At 41.5% G+C, this 12,134-nt stretch overlaps 1 protein-coding gene and 1 long non-coding RNA gene across 7 annotated transcripts in view; one reads left to right on the top strand and one right to left on the bottom strand.

Annotated features, from left to right (window-relative positions):
• The window catches only part of LOC110533892 (protocadherin-1), a 94,641-nt gene that overhangs the window by 39,776 nt on the left and 42,731 nt on the right, over positions 1 to 12,134 (top strand). The window lies entirely within an intron of this gene.
• The window catches only part of LOC149980017 (uncharacterized), a 96,059-nt gene that overhangs the window by 83,362 nt on the left and 563 nt on the right, over positions 1 to 12,134 (bottom strand). For all 6 annotated transcript variants that reach the window (XR_016484053.1, XR_016484058.1, XR_016484056.1 and 3 more), the window contains exon 2: positions 11,805 to 11,866. This is a non-coding gene — a long non-coding RNA (uncharacterized LOC149980017). The remainder of the gene's footprint in view (positions 1 to 11,804; positions 11,867 to 12,134) is intronic.

The raw sequence follows: 12,134 nt of genomic DNA, 5'->3' as shown, positions 1-12,134 counted from the left end.
AGTTGTGTTGTGACAAGGTAGCCCTAGTGGATAAAAGACCAAGTCCATATTATAGCAAGAACAGCTCAAATAAGCAAAGAGAAACGACAGTCTATCATTACTTTAAGACACGAAGGTCAGTCAATCCGGAAAATGTCAAGAACTTTGAAAGTTTCTTCAAGTGCAGTCGCAAAAACCATCAAGAGGTATGATGAATTTGGCTCTCACGAGGACCGTCACAGAAAAGGAAGATCCAGAGTTTCCTCTGCTGCAGAGGATACATTATTTAGAGTTAACTGCACCCCATAAATTGCAGCCCAAATAAATGTAACAGACACATCTCAACATCAACTACTCAGAGGAGACTACGTGAATCAGGCCTTCATGGTCGAATTGCTGCTAAGAAACCAATACTAAAGGATAGCAATTAGAAGAGACTTGCTTGGGCCAAGAAACATGAGCAACGGACAATAGACTGATGGAAATTTGAGATTCGTGGATCTAACTGCTGTCTTTATGAGATGTAGAGTAGGTGAGGGATTGATCTCCGCTTGTGTGGTTCCCATCATGAAGCATGGAGGAGGAGGTGTGATGGTATGGGGGTGCTTTTCTGGTGACATTGTCTGTGATTTATTTAGATTTCAAGACATACCACAGCATATGCCATTTCATCTGGTTTGTGCTTAGAGGAACTATCATTTGTTTTTCAACAGGACAATGACCCAATACATACCTCCAGGCTGTGTAAGGGCTATTTGACCAAGATGGAGATTGATGTAGTGCAGATGACTTGGCTTCTATAATCAATAAACCTCAACCCGTTTGGGATGAGTTGGACCACAGAGTGAAGGAAAAGCAGCCAACAAGTGCTCAGCATGTGAGAACTCCTTCAAAATGGTTGGAAAAGCAAACCTCATGAAGCCGGTTGAGAAAATGCCAACAGTGTGCAAAGCTGTCATCAAGGAAAACGGTGGCTACTTTGAAGAATCTCAAATCTAATATATATTTTGATTAGTTTAACACTTATTTGGTTACTACATGATTCCAAATGTGTTATTTCATAATTTTGATGTCTTCACTATTATTCTGCAATGTAGAAAATAGTAAAAACTAAGAAGCCCTTAAATGAGTAGATGTGTCCAAACCTTTGACTGGTATATATTTATTTTAGCTAAACAGGTGGGTTCTGCCCCGCCTGCCCTGAATGACGGGTCGCCACTGCCTAGAACTTTTCAGGAGGAATGTGTGAACTGCCCATAAAAGCAACTTATTTCCAGAAGAGAAGCAGCATTATCAGAAAACGTCTCTGACTTAACACCAGATAATGGATACGGCCTCAATGAGCTTCAATATATCAGTGTTGTCCCACATGCAGTCAATTCTGTCAACAAGCACAACAGCTACTCCCAACAGGTTATCTGTGTATTTTCAGGCTGTCTTGAAACCATGTCCCCCTGATATCGATCAATCAGCTTAATCAAATGTTGTTTTTGTAGAGATCGTTAACACACTAATTTGTCACAGAGAAGAAGCCTTAATAGAAAGATTCAGAGCCATGATCAACCACATGCCTGCCTGTGGTGTCTTTGACTGCTTCTGAAGCATCTTATTCATCACAGTCATTCTCATTGTTTGCTGTCACTTCTCCCGGTGGCAAAAACGACTGTGCTAACAATGACTGTTAACTTAAGTGATTTAATATTGATGTTGGCCTTTATCCATGAAGGCAAATAGGAGATACACTACCATTCAAACGTCTGGGGTCACTTAGAAATGTCCTTGTTTTTGAAAGAAAAGCACATTTTCTGTCCATTAAAATAACACAAAATTGATCAGAAATACAGTGTAGACTTTGGTAATGTTGTAAATTACTATTGTAGCTCGAAACAGCAGATATTTTATGGAATATCTACAGAGGCGTACAGAGGCCCATTATCAGCAACCATCACGCCTGTGTTCCAATGGCACTTTGGTTAGATAATCCAAGTTTGTCATTTTAAAATACTAATTGATCATTATAAAACACGTATGCAATTATGTTAGCACAGCTGAAAACTGTTGTGCTAATTAAAGAAGCTATAAAACCGGCCTTCTTTTGAAAAGTTGAGTATCTGAAGCATCAGAATTTGTGGGTTTGATTCCAGGCTCAAAATGGCCAGAAACAAAGAACTTTATTCAGAAACTCGTCAGTCTATTCTTGTTCTGAGAAAATAAGGCTATTCCATATGAGAAATTGCCAAGAAACAGAAGATCTCATACAACGCTGTGTACTACTCCCTTCACCGAACAGCTCAAACTGGCGCTAACCAGAATAGAAAGAGGAATGGGAGGCCCCGGTGCACAACTGAGGAAAAGGACAAGTACATTAGAGTGTCTAGTTTGAGAAACAGACACCTCACAAGTCCTAAACTGACAGCTTCATTAAATAGTACCTGCAAAACACCTGTCTCAACGTCAACAGTGAAGAGACGACTCCAGGATGCTGGCCTTCTAGACCTCACTACACCTATGTAGATATTCCATAAAAAATCTGCTGTTTCCAGCTACGATAGTCATTTATAACATTAACAATATCTACACTGTATTTCTGATCAATTTGATGTTATTTTAATGGACAAAAATGTGCTTTTCTTTCAAAAACAAGGAAATACTAAGTGACCCCAAACATTTGAACGGTAGTGTATGTTGACCAGGGTTTTGTCATATCGGAACAATTCCAGAGTCAAATAATGACATTTTTTTTCCAGAGAGTTTATTCTGTACTTATTACATAACATGAACTGTGTGTAGAAACCCAAATCTGACAGATTAGTATTGCACACACAGATTTGTGTGTGTGTTTGAGGGAGCCTATGTATTTGACAGGGTTGGTCCCAGAGTGTGTTTGGCAGAGTGTGTGTGTTTGATAAGGTTTCTGTGTGAGTTTGATAAGCCCGTGTTTTTAATCGCAGCCCTGTGAGAGTGTGATAAGCCAGTGCTTTTGATTATTGCTCTTCATAAAGTGTGTGTCTTTGATCAAGGTTCTCTGTGAATTGGTTAAAACTGTATATTTGATCCTCACTCTGTTTAATTGTCTTAAAGCCTATGTACTGTATTAGGCCACCTCCCTGCCTGTGTGTATCTGTAATCATGGCATTGTGCGTGTTGGTTTAGCCTGTTCATTTAGCTCATGTTCTTTGCGTTTGTATTTGACAAAGCCACAATCCGACTGCCTGCGCGAGCACACATGACCCGTGAATCTGATGATGGCTTTTGGTTTTTGTCATTAAGTTTTTTGTTTTGATACAATCTGTGTATCTGATAGCGTCTCAGTGTGTGTCTAGGACTCTGTGCACATTCGATACAGCCTGCATATTTGATTATAGCTATTTATGCACTGCTTGATTATGGTTCTGTGACTATGTGCCATTTATTTTTCCAGCTGAGGGCTTGTTTGTGTCTCTCAGCCTGTGTGATCTGCTGTTGGCCATGGTCACTGACTCAGAAACAATTACCTATGAGGGACCCCGATGACTTGAACATAATTCAATTAATTCTCCTTGATTTCACTGGTAATAATGCTTACCAGACAGTAGGGGTTATGGCTGCTTGGAAAGCTACCTCCAGAGAGCCCCAGTGAATGCTACAACTTTTCCCTTTAAAGGGCAACTTCACCTCTAGCTCACCTGCGGCAGAGCATTCCAAGAGAGACCGAGATGGGAATGTGTGGTATTACTTGATCGATAGAGACGGGCATGTACAGTATTTTGAAATGAGACTTTAAGACACTGCTCAAAAAAATTAAGGGAACACTAAAATAACACATCCTAGATCTGAATGAATGAAATATTCTTATTAAATACTTTTTTCTTTACATTGTTTATTGTGCTGACAACAAAATCACCAATGGAAATCCAATTTATCAACCCATGGAGGTCTGGATTTGTAGTCACACTCAAAATTAAAGTGGAAAACCACACTACAGGCTGATCCAACTTTGATGTAATGTCCTTAAAACAAGTCAAAATGAGGCTCAGTAGTGTGTGTGGCCTCCACGTGCCTGTATGACCTCCCTACAACGCCTGGGCATGCTCCTGATGAGGTGGCGGATGGTCTCCTGAGGGATCTCCTCCCAGACCTGGACTAAAGCATCCACCAACTCCTGGACAGTCTGTTGGTGGATGGAGCGAGACATGATGTCCCAGATGTGCTCAATTGGATTCAGGTCTGCGGAACGGGAGGGCCAGTCCATAGCTTGAATGCCTTCCTCTTGCAGGAACTGCTGACACACTCCAGCCACATGAGGTCTAGCATTGTCTTGCATTCGGAGGAACCCAGGGCCAACCGCACCAGCATATGGTCTCACAAGGGGTCTGAGGATCTCATCTCGGTACCTAATGGCAGTCAGGCTACCTCCGGCGTGCACATGGAGGGCTGTGCGGCCCCTCAAAGAAATGCCACCCCACACCATGACTGACCCACCGCCAAACCGGTCATGCTGGAGTATGTTGCAGGCAGCAGAACGTTCTCATGGCGTCTCCAGACTCTGTCACGTCTGTCACATGTGCTCAGTGTGAACCTTCATCTGTAAAGAGCACAGGGCGCCAGTGGCGAATTTGCCAATCTTGGTGTTCTCTGGCAAATGCCAAACGTCCTGCATGGTGTTGGGCTGTAAGCACAACCCCCACCTGTGGACATCGGGCCCTCATACCACCCTCATGGAGTCTGTTTCTGACCGTTTGAGCAGACACATGCACATTTGTGGCCTGCTGGAGGTCATTTGGCAGGGCTCTGGCAGTGCTCCTCCTGCTCCTTCTTGCACAAAGGCGGAGGTAGCGGTCCTGCTGCTGGGTTGTTACCCTCCTACGGCCTCCTCCACGTCTCCTGATGTACTGGCCTGTCTCCTGGTAGCGCCTCCATGTTCTGGACACTACGCTGGCAGACACAGCAAACCTTCTTGCCACAGCTCGCATTGATGTGCCATCCTGGATGAGCTGCACTTCCTGAGCCACTTGTGTGGGTTGTAGACTCCGTCTCATGCTACCACTAGACTGAAAGCACCGCCAGCATTCAAAGGTGACCAAAACATCAGCCAGGAAGCATAGGAACTGAGAAGTGGTCTGTGGTTATCACTTGCAGAACCACTCCTTTATTGGGGGTGTCTTGCTAATTGCCTATAATTTCCACCTGTTGTCTATTCCATTTGCACAACAGCATGTGAAATTTATTGTCAATCAGTGTTGCTTCCTAAGTGGACAGTTTGATTTCACAGAAGTGTGATTGACTTGGAGTTACATTGTGTTGTAAGCACAATGTTCCCTTCATTTTTTTGAGCAGTGTATATTTTTTAAGGGTTTTCATGGCTCTAGACTTTTTCAACTAGTGGCACTGGTGCTACCGATGTTTTTTTTTTCAGTTGATAGCACCAGCACATGTTTTGGTCTCACCAATATTTTACAGCAGCGCGGCGAGAATGACCTGCCTGTGTCCCATAATGTGCCTGCATTCCATACAGAACCAGGCTAATAATGACTAGCCATCTTTTACATTAGCATGCCCTTGTGTTCTAATATTGATTTGGATAGATTTACTCAGGGTTCAATGTTAACTTTTTATCTTACTGGCAGTTTATAAATTGGGGTGTATGTTTTCTTTCTATATTCAGCTAGTAATAGGCTACATTTGATTATTTAATTATGTACTAAAAAGCAGTTTGATATATATATATTTTTTTTAAATGTAACCTTTGTTTAACTAGGCAAGTCAGTTAAGAACAAATTCTTATTTACAATGATGGCCTAGGAACAGTGCCTTACTGACTTGTTCAGGGGCAGAACGACAGATTATTGTCAGCTCTGGGATTTGATCTAGCAACCATTCCGTGACTGGTCCAACGTCCTAACCACTAGGCTACCTGGGTAGAGGTGTGATACAGAGTAATGGGTAAAGATATGCAACAGGGTAATGGGTAGAGATGTGTAACAAGGTTTTATTTGTTCATTTTATTATTGAAATAGGCAAGTCAGTTCACAACAAAGTCTTATTTACAATGACGGCCTACCTTGGCCAAACCCAGACGACGCTGGGACAATTATGCGTCAACCTACGGTATTCCCAATCACAGGCAGATGTGATACAGCCTGGATTTGAACCAGGGACTGTAGTGATGCCGCTTGCACTGAGATGCAGTGCCTTAGACCGCTGCGTTACTCTGGAAACAATTTGGTTCAGCAATGTAAGACTACTCTATTCTTTAAAATTACATTGCATTAATTGGATACATTTTTGTTTCTGAAGTAGGCCTGTCAATTAAAGATGTTTTTTACATTTCAGTATTGGACGTTGCCCCTTTGAGACAGACTGCTTTTCAAAAGAGATATTGAAATCCCAGACTTTCTAAAACCAGAGTTGCAACATCACCAGACTTCCCGTGAACGCTTGCGAAGCAGACCAAGCAGACCAGACCGGGGTTTAAGAGAAGACAAAGAGACAACCGTTAGACCTGATGACGTGTTTCTGCACATGAGCTTAGCTAGCCAACATCATCATGTGTGTCATAGTTCCTTTTTTTTGTTGAGTGACTCGTTCAAAATAGTTATTCGTTTGACCCGCCCGGTGTTGGCCGCAAGTCCAACAGCAAGATTAATACATACTCCTCTGGCTCAACGGCTTCAGAGACGTCCACCAACCACTAACTGTCTGTCATATGCAGACAGAAAAATAGACCATGACCATAGAGAAGAGAAAGACATGTTTAGATTTGATAATTGATCGCATGGTGCAAGAATTAATTGCTTATTGAATGTTATTATGAATACAGCTTTGTATAACCAAAACATACACAGCATATTTTCCACAAAGTCAAACTTGAGAACGAATCGTTTGAGGGGCTGCAGTTCGCAAATGACTGTGATTATAAATCTCATGGCAGTCAAGCAATGCATTCTGCCAAGAGTCACAACCATACCTTGTTTCAAGTGTATCAAGAAATAAGATTTTTTTTATGCCTAGCAATCAACACACGTTTTCAAGCACATATTTATATGTATCAGTCACAAATGACAGCTCCAATAAGCCCCAGTGGATGGCTTGAACAAGAGGCTTTTAGAATCATGACTCTTTCAAGTTTTTAGTTCATCGTTCACCGGTAGGGGGTCCTGGGTGCTCTGGGCGTTACTGACTCAAATGAACGAAATGAGTCGAAAGATTTGTAGTTTAAATGTAAAGATCTGAGTCAGTAAAATGAGACGAACTTCCCATCACTACAGGGTTAGACAGATTAATTAAACCATCTAAACTGGAACAACCATTTCAGTAACGGGTGGAATAAGTCCAACTAACAGATTGGATAAGTTTAGAAAAATCTATGTTATGTATCTTTATGTAGCATAACATATATTCATTGATTAATGAATCAATCAATCAAAATGCAAACATTTTGCAGACCAGCAAAGTTCTAATTACTTAGGAGTCCAATTCACTTGGGATTTGAACAGCCTGTTGGTCACTGATGTAGCAAGAACAAGTAAATGTTGTATTATTTCATTATTGGAGTCCTCCAGGTGTATGTGTTAATATGCACCATATAGAATGATAGAGGCCACTAGTGGCCAAATGGCCATTATAGCATGGGCAGCGCCATTGAGGGCTTCCACCGTGCTTCCACCATTTTAAAGTAGTCAACTGAGTGGGAATTCCAATGGGTTGTAGCCTCAGTGGCGCTGCCCATGCTGTCACAGACTCTATAATGGCACAGACATAAAGATGAGTCCTCTATCTATCTCTATGTTATGCACTGAAAGGTGTTGATACCACTAGGTGGATGTTACGTTTGAATCAGATGGAGTGTCAAGTGGAGATGAGAGTGAGAAGAATTGGATTACAGTAGAATGCAAAAGGAAATAAGAAAGGTAAAGTGGTAGTGGAATCGAGTAAATCGAAGGGGGGGTCAAAGTAAGGGTTTTGGATCGATGTTGTTGCCTGGGAGGTCCAATTTGAAGTGTCTATAAAATTGGTGAATGTGTTGGATGAGCTGCCATCGATGAGAGTAACGATAAGTGGACTTATTTGAGATGTTAGGGGTATCTATGCGCCTCAAGAAGATATCGGATTGGAATGTATTGCGTTTGTGGATCTTCGAAACAGGGCACCTATCAAGGATGTTATCTCTGGGGTGGCGCTAGAAGTAAAAGCAAACGATATATGACTGAAGGAATGGGATGCTTTTTGTATTTATTTTTTGTATTTTGTATGATGTCGGGTTCCCTCCCCTCTTCCCAAATTGTTTTTTATTTTTTCAATCTCCCGCACAGTAGGTGGAAGCAATACACCAATAGGTGTAGTCTGCCATAAAACCTTAAAGAAGAAGAAGAAGGTGGAGCCAGCAGATCTGTTGGTTGGTGGCCTTTACACTGGTGATAGTGACCACACTTCCTCATTCTATTGAGAGTACTTTTCCTGAAACCAACCAGGTTTCCCTTGTCTCAATATAAACATAACATGCAACAATTTCAACGATTTTACTAAGTTACAGTTCATATAAGGAAATCAGTCATTGAAATGAATTAACCCTAATCGGGCCCTAATCTATGGATTTCACATGATTAGGCAGGGTTGGGCCTGTGAGGGCATAGGATCCAGGCCCACCCACTGGAAAGCCAGGCCCAGCCAATCAGTTTTTTCTCCCACAAAAGGGCTTTAATACAGACAGAAATTCTCCTCAGTTTCATCAGCTGTTAGGGTGGCTGGTCTCAGACTATCCCACAGGTGGAGAAGCCAGATGTGGAGGTCCTGGGCTGGCGTGGTTACACGTGAGGTTGGTTGGACGTACTGCCAAATCCTCGAAAACGACGCTGGAAGAGGCTTATGGTAGAGAAATGAACATTACATTCTCTGGCAACAGTTCTGGTGTGCATTCCTGCAGTCATGTCAATTGCACACTCCTTTAAAACTTAATCAGCTTCTTGATATGCCACACCTGTCAGGTGGATGGATTATCTTGACAATGGAGAAATGCTCACTAACAGGGTTGTAAACAAATTAGTGCCCAACATTTGGGGGAAGTAAGCTTTTTGTGCGTATGGAACATTTCTGGAATCTTTTCCCACACACTGTTAAAGCTCCCAATTCACAAATGTATTGACAATGTTTTGGTCCGAAACGGCTCTTCATCAGTTTAAACAAACTGAGTGCTCACATCCCAAAATATACACATTTCCCCTCACATGATTATTGTGGATATGAGGCATGGTAGGTACACAAATAGTTTTTGCATCTCTAATAATTGAATAACAATGAGATGGATATATGTATTAGTCCCAGAAAATAATATATATTTACAAAATGACCAGGTGGGTAACCTGGAAGACAGGTCAAAGTGACATATTCATATAAGAAATGGTCTATCAAACTCTCGGTTCAGACCTCTAGGAGACATGGTGCACAAATGGTGAATCCAATACAATTCTCTTCTCAAAAATATATTTTATTTCAGCTCATGAAACATGGGACCAGCACTTTACATGTTGCGTTTATATTTTTGTTCAGTAAACATAGCCGGCACTGCCCGTCCCCCACTGAAATGCTTGAACCCCAGCTTGGCTAGTTGCTCTTCAGCGAGTGGACTTGTTTTGGTGGAAGACTCATTCGGGCAAGCAAGGAATGGCCTTAACTACGCATTTGAGCAAGCAAGGGATTCTGCTCGACATTACTTGAAGTAGCAACATAGGATATTTGTATTGATTATTGACATGGCTAGAATATGTAGTTATTGCTATAATGTTAGTTACATACTGCGTTCGGGTTTTGTAGAACACCACTGTAGCCTGTGTAGCTAGCAGTTTAGCCTAAAGAAAGGGCTGAAGTGGTAATGTAAGGCACATTATAATGCAAAAAAAATGTTTCTGATTGAAATACACTCACCAGACAGTTTATTAGGTACATCATTCCTTCCACGATAATGGATCGCTCCTACATACAGTGAGTAATGTGGACATGGTTTGCTATATAAAGCAGGCATACAGGCATTAAGGAATTCAATTACTGTTTGATTGAACTTGTTATAATGGGACAAATTTGTGACCTATGCAACTTTGAGTGTGGTATGATCATCGGTGCCAGGTGCGCAGGTGCATCTCAGAATTGGCTGCCTTCCTGGGCTTTTCATGCACAACACTGTCTAGGGTTTATCGAGAATGATGAGACAAACAAAAAACATCCAGTCAGCGCCTGTGGGCGAAAACAGCTCATTGATGAGAGGTTGAAGGAGAAGAATCGTGCAAGCTAAATGCCGGGCCACAAACAGACAAATAGTGGTGTGCAGAAGTACGTCTTGGAACACACAACTTGTTGATCCTTGTCATGGATTGTCTATTGCAGCAGACCACCACACCGAGTTCCACTCCTATCAGCTAAAAACACGAAGAAGTGGCTGCTGTGGGCACACGAAAACCAACACTGGACGATTGAGGAGGGGATAAACATTGCCTGGAACATGTTAGTGAGTTCAGTTTACTTGAGTGGCCTGCGCAGTCCCCAGACCTCAACCTAGTCGAGCATATTTCACATAAGATTGAACGGGCTGTTCACGACATGAATGTACTGTCGTTCAATCTGCAGCAACTGTGTGATGCCACCGAGTCAACATGCCCCAAAGAATGCAGGCTGATCTGGAGGCAAGGGGGTCCGGACCGGTACTAGATGGGTGTACCTAATAAACTGGTCGGTGAATATATATTATAGAACACTATGCGTCTGTTTATGATATTTCTTTGTCATTGAAAATGTATAACTTTTGTCGCCAGAGAAACTTGAGTCAGAGATGCTAGTCCACCCAGGGACTCAACTAGTGATGACATTACTTCCTGTGATTTGCGTGTGTGGAAGGAAGGTTCAGACAGACAATGGAAAGTTGTCACGTTCTAAGCTACAGGGAGTAATTGAATTTTGAGTCAAATGTGGGTCAAATCATGTTTTTCTATTTAGCTTAGCTTGCACAAGTTGAGGCTCCTTCTATCGACTATTTTCCATTTCATGCTCAGTTAATAAGCGATATAAACAAAGTAAATCACTAAAGAACACGTTTTTTAAGTTATTTATTAGTATTTTGGCCTGTTCAATGTGGATTCTTCAATAGCATAACCAGTTTTGAAACATATTTTATTGGGAACATGTTGTTGTTATGATAATGTAACAGTATATGTCTTAGTTGTCGCTTTCATGGCGTAGGAAACTAATCCAGACAATTATAAGAAATCCCTCTATGCTCTCAGACGAATCATCAAACAAGCAAAGCGTCAATACAGGATTAAGATTGAATCCTGCTACACTGGCTCTGATGCTCGTTGGATGTGGCAGGGCTTGAAAACTATTATGGACTACAAAGGGAAACCCATACACGAGCTGCCCAGTGACGCAAGACTACCAGACGAGCTAAATGCCTTTTATGCTCACTTTGAGGCAAACAACACTGAAGCGTGCACGAGAACACCAGCTGTTCTGGATGACTGTGTATTAACGCTCTCGGTAGCCGATGTGAACCAGACCTTTAACCTTTCTCATCTCCCCATCCCGGATCCGGGTTCGTGAATACAGACTCAAGCTCATTACCATAACGCAACGTTAACTATTCATGAAAATCGCAAATGAAATGAAATAAATATGCCATCTCTCAAGCTTAGCCTTTTGTTAACAACACTGTCATCTCAGATTTTCAAAATATGCTTCTCAACCATTGCAAAACAAGCATTTGTGTAACAGTATTGATGGCTAACGTAGCATTTAGCATTAGCATTCAGCTGGCAACATTTACACAAAAAAACAGAAAAGCATTCAAAAAAATCATTTACCTTTGAAGAACTTCAGATGTTTTCAATGAGGAGACTCTCAGATAGCAAATGTTCAGTTTTTCCTGAAAGATTATTTGTTTAGGACAAATCGCTCCGTTTTCTGCGTCACGTTTAGCTATGAAAAAACCCCTGTATCCAGGATTGTGTAAATCTATCAGCAAGCTCATTAGCATAACACAACGTTAACTATTTATGAAAATCGCAAATGAAATGAAATAAATATGCCATCTCTCAAGCTTAGCCTTTTGTAAACAACACTGTCATCTCAGATTTTCAAAATATGCTTCTCAACCATAGGAAAACAATCATTTGTGTAAAAGTAGCTAGCTA

This window comes from Oncorhynchus mykiss, chromosome 10 (assembly GCF_057628025.1).
Source record: "Oncorhynchus mykiss isolate SJ-2025 chromosome 10, ASM5762802v1, whole genome shotgun sequence".
Classification (NCBI taxonomy): domain Eukaryota; kingdom Metazoa; phylum Chordata; class Actinopteri; order Salmoniformes; family Salmonidae; genus Oncorhynchus; species Oncorhynchus mykiss.
This window is presented reverse-complemented; position numbering and strand designations above follow the sequence as displayed.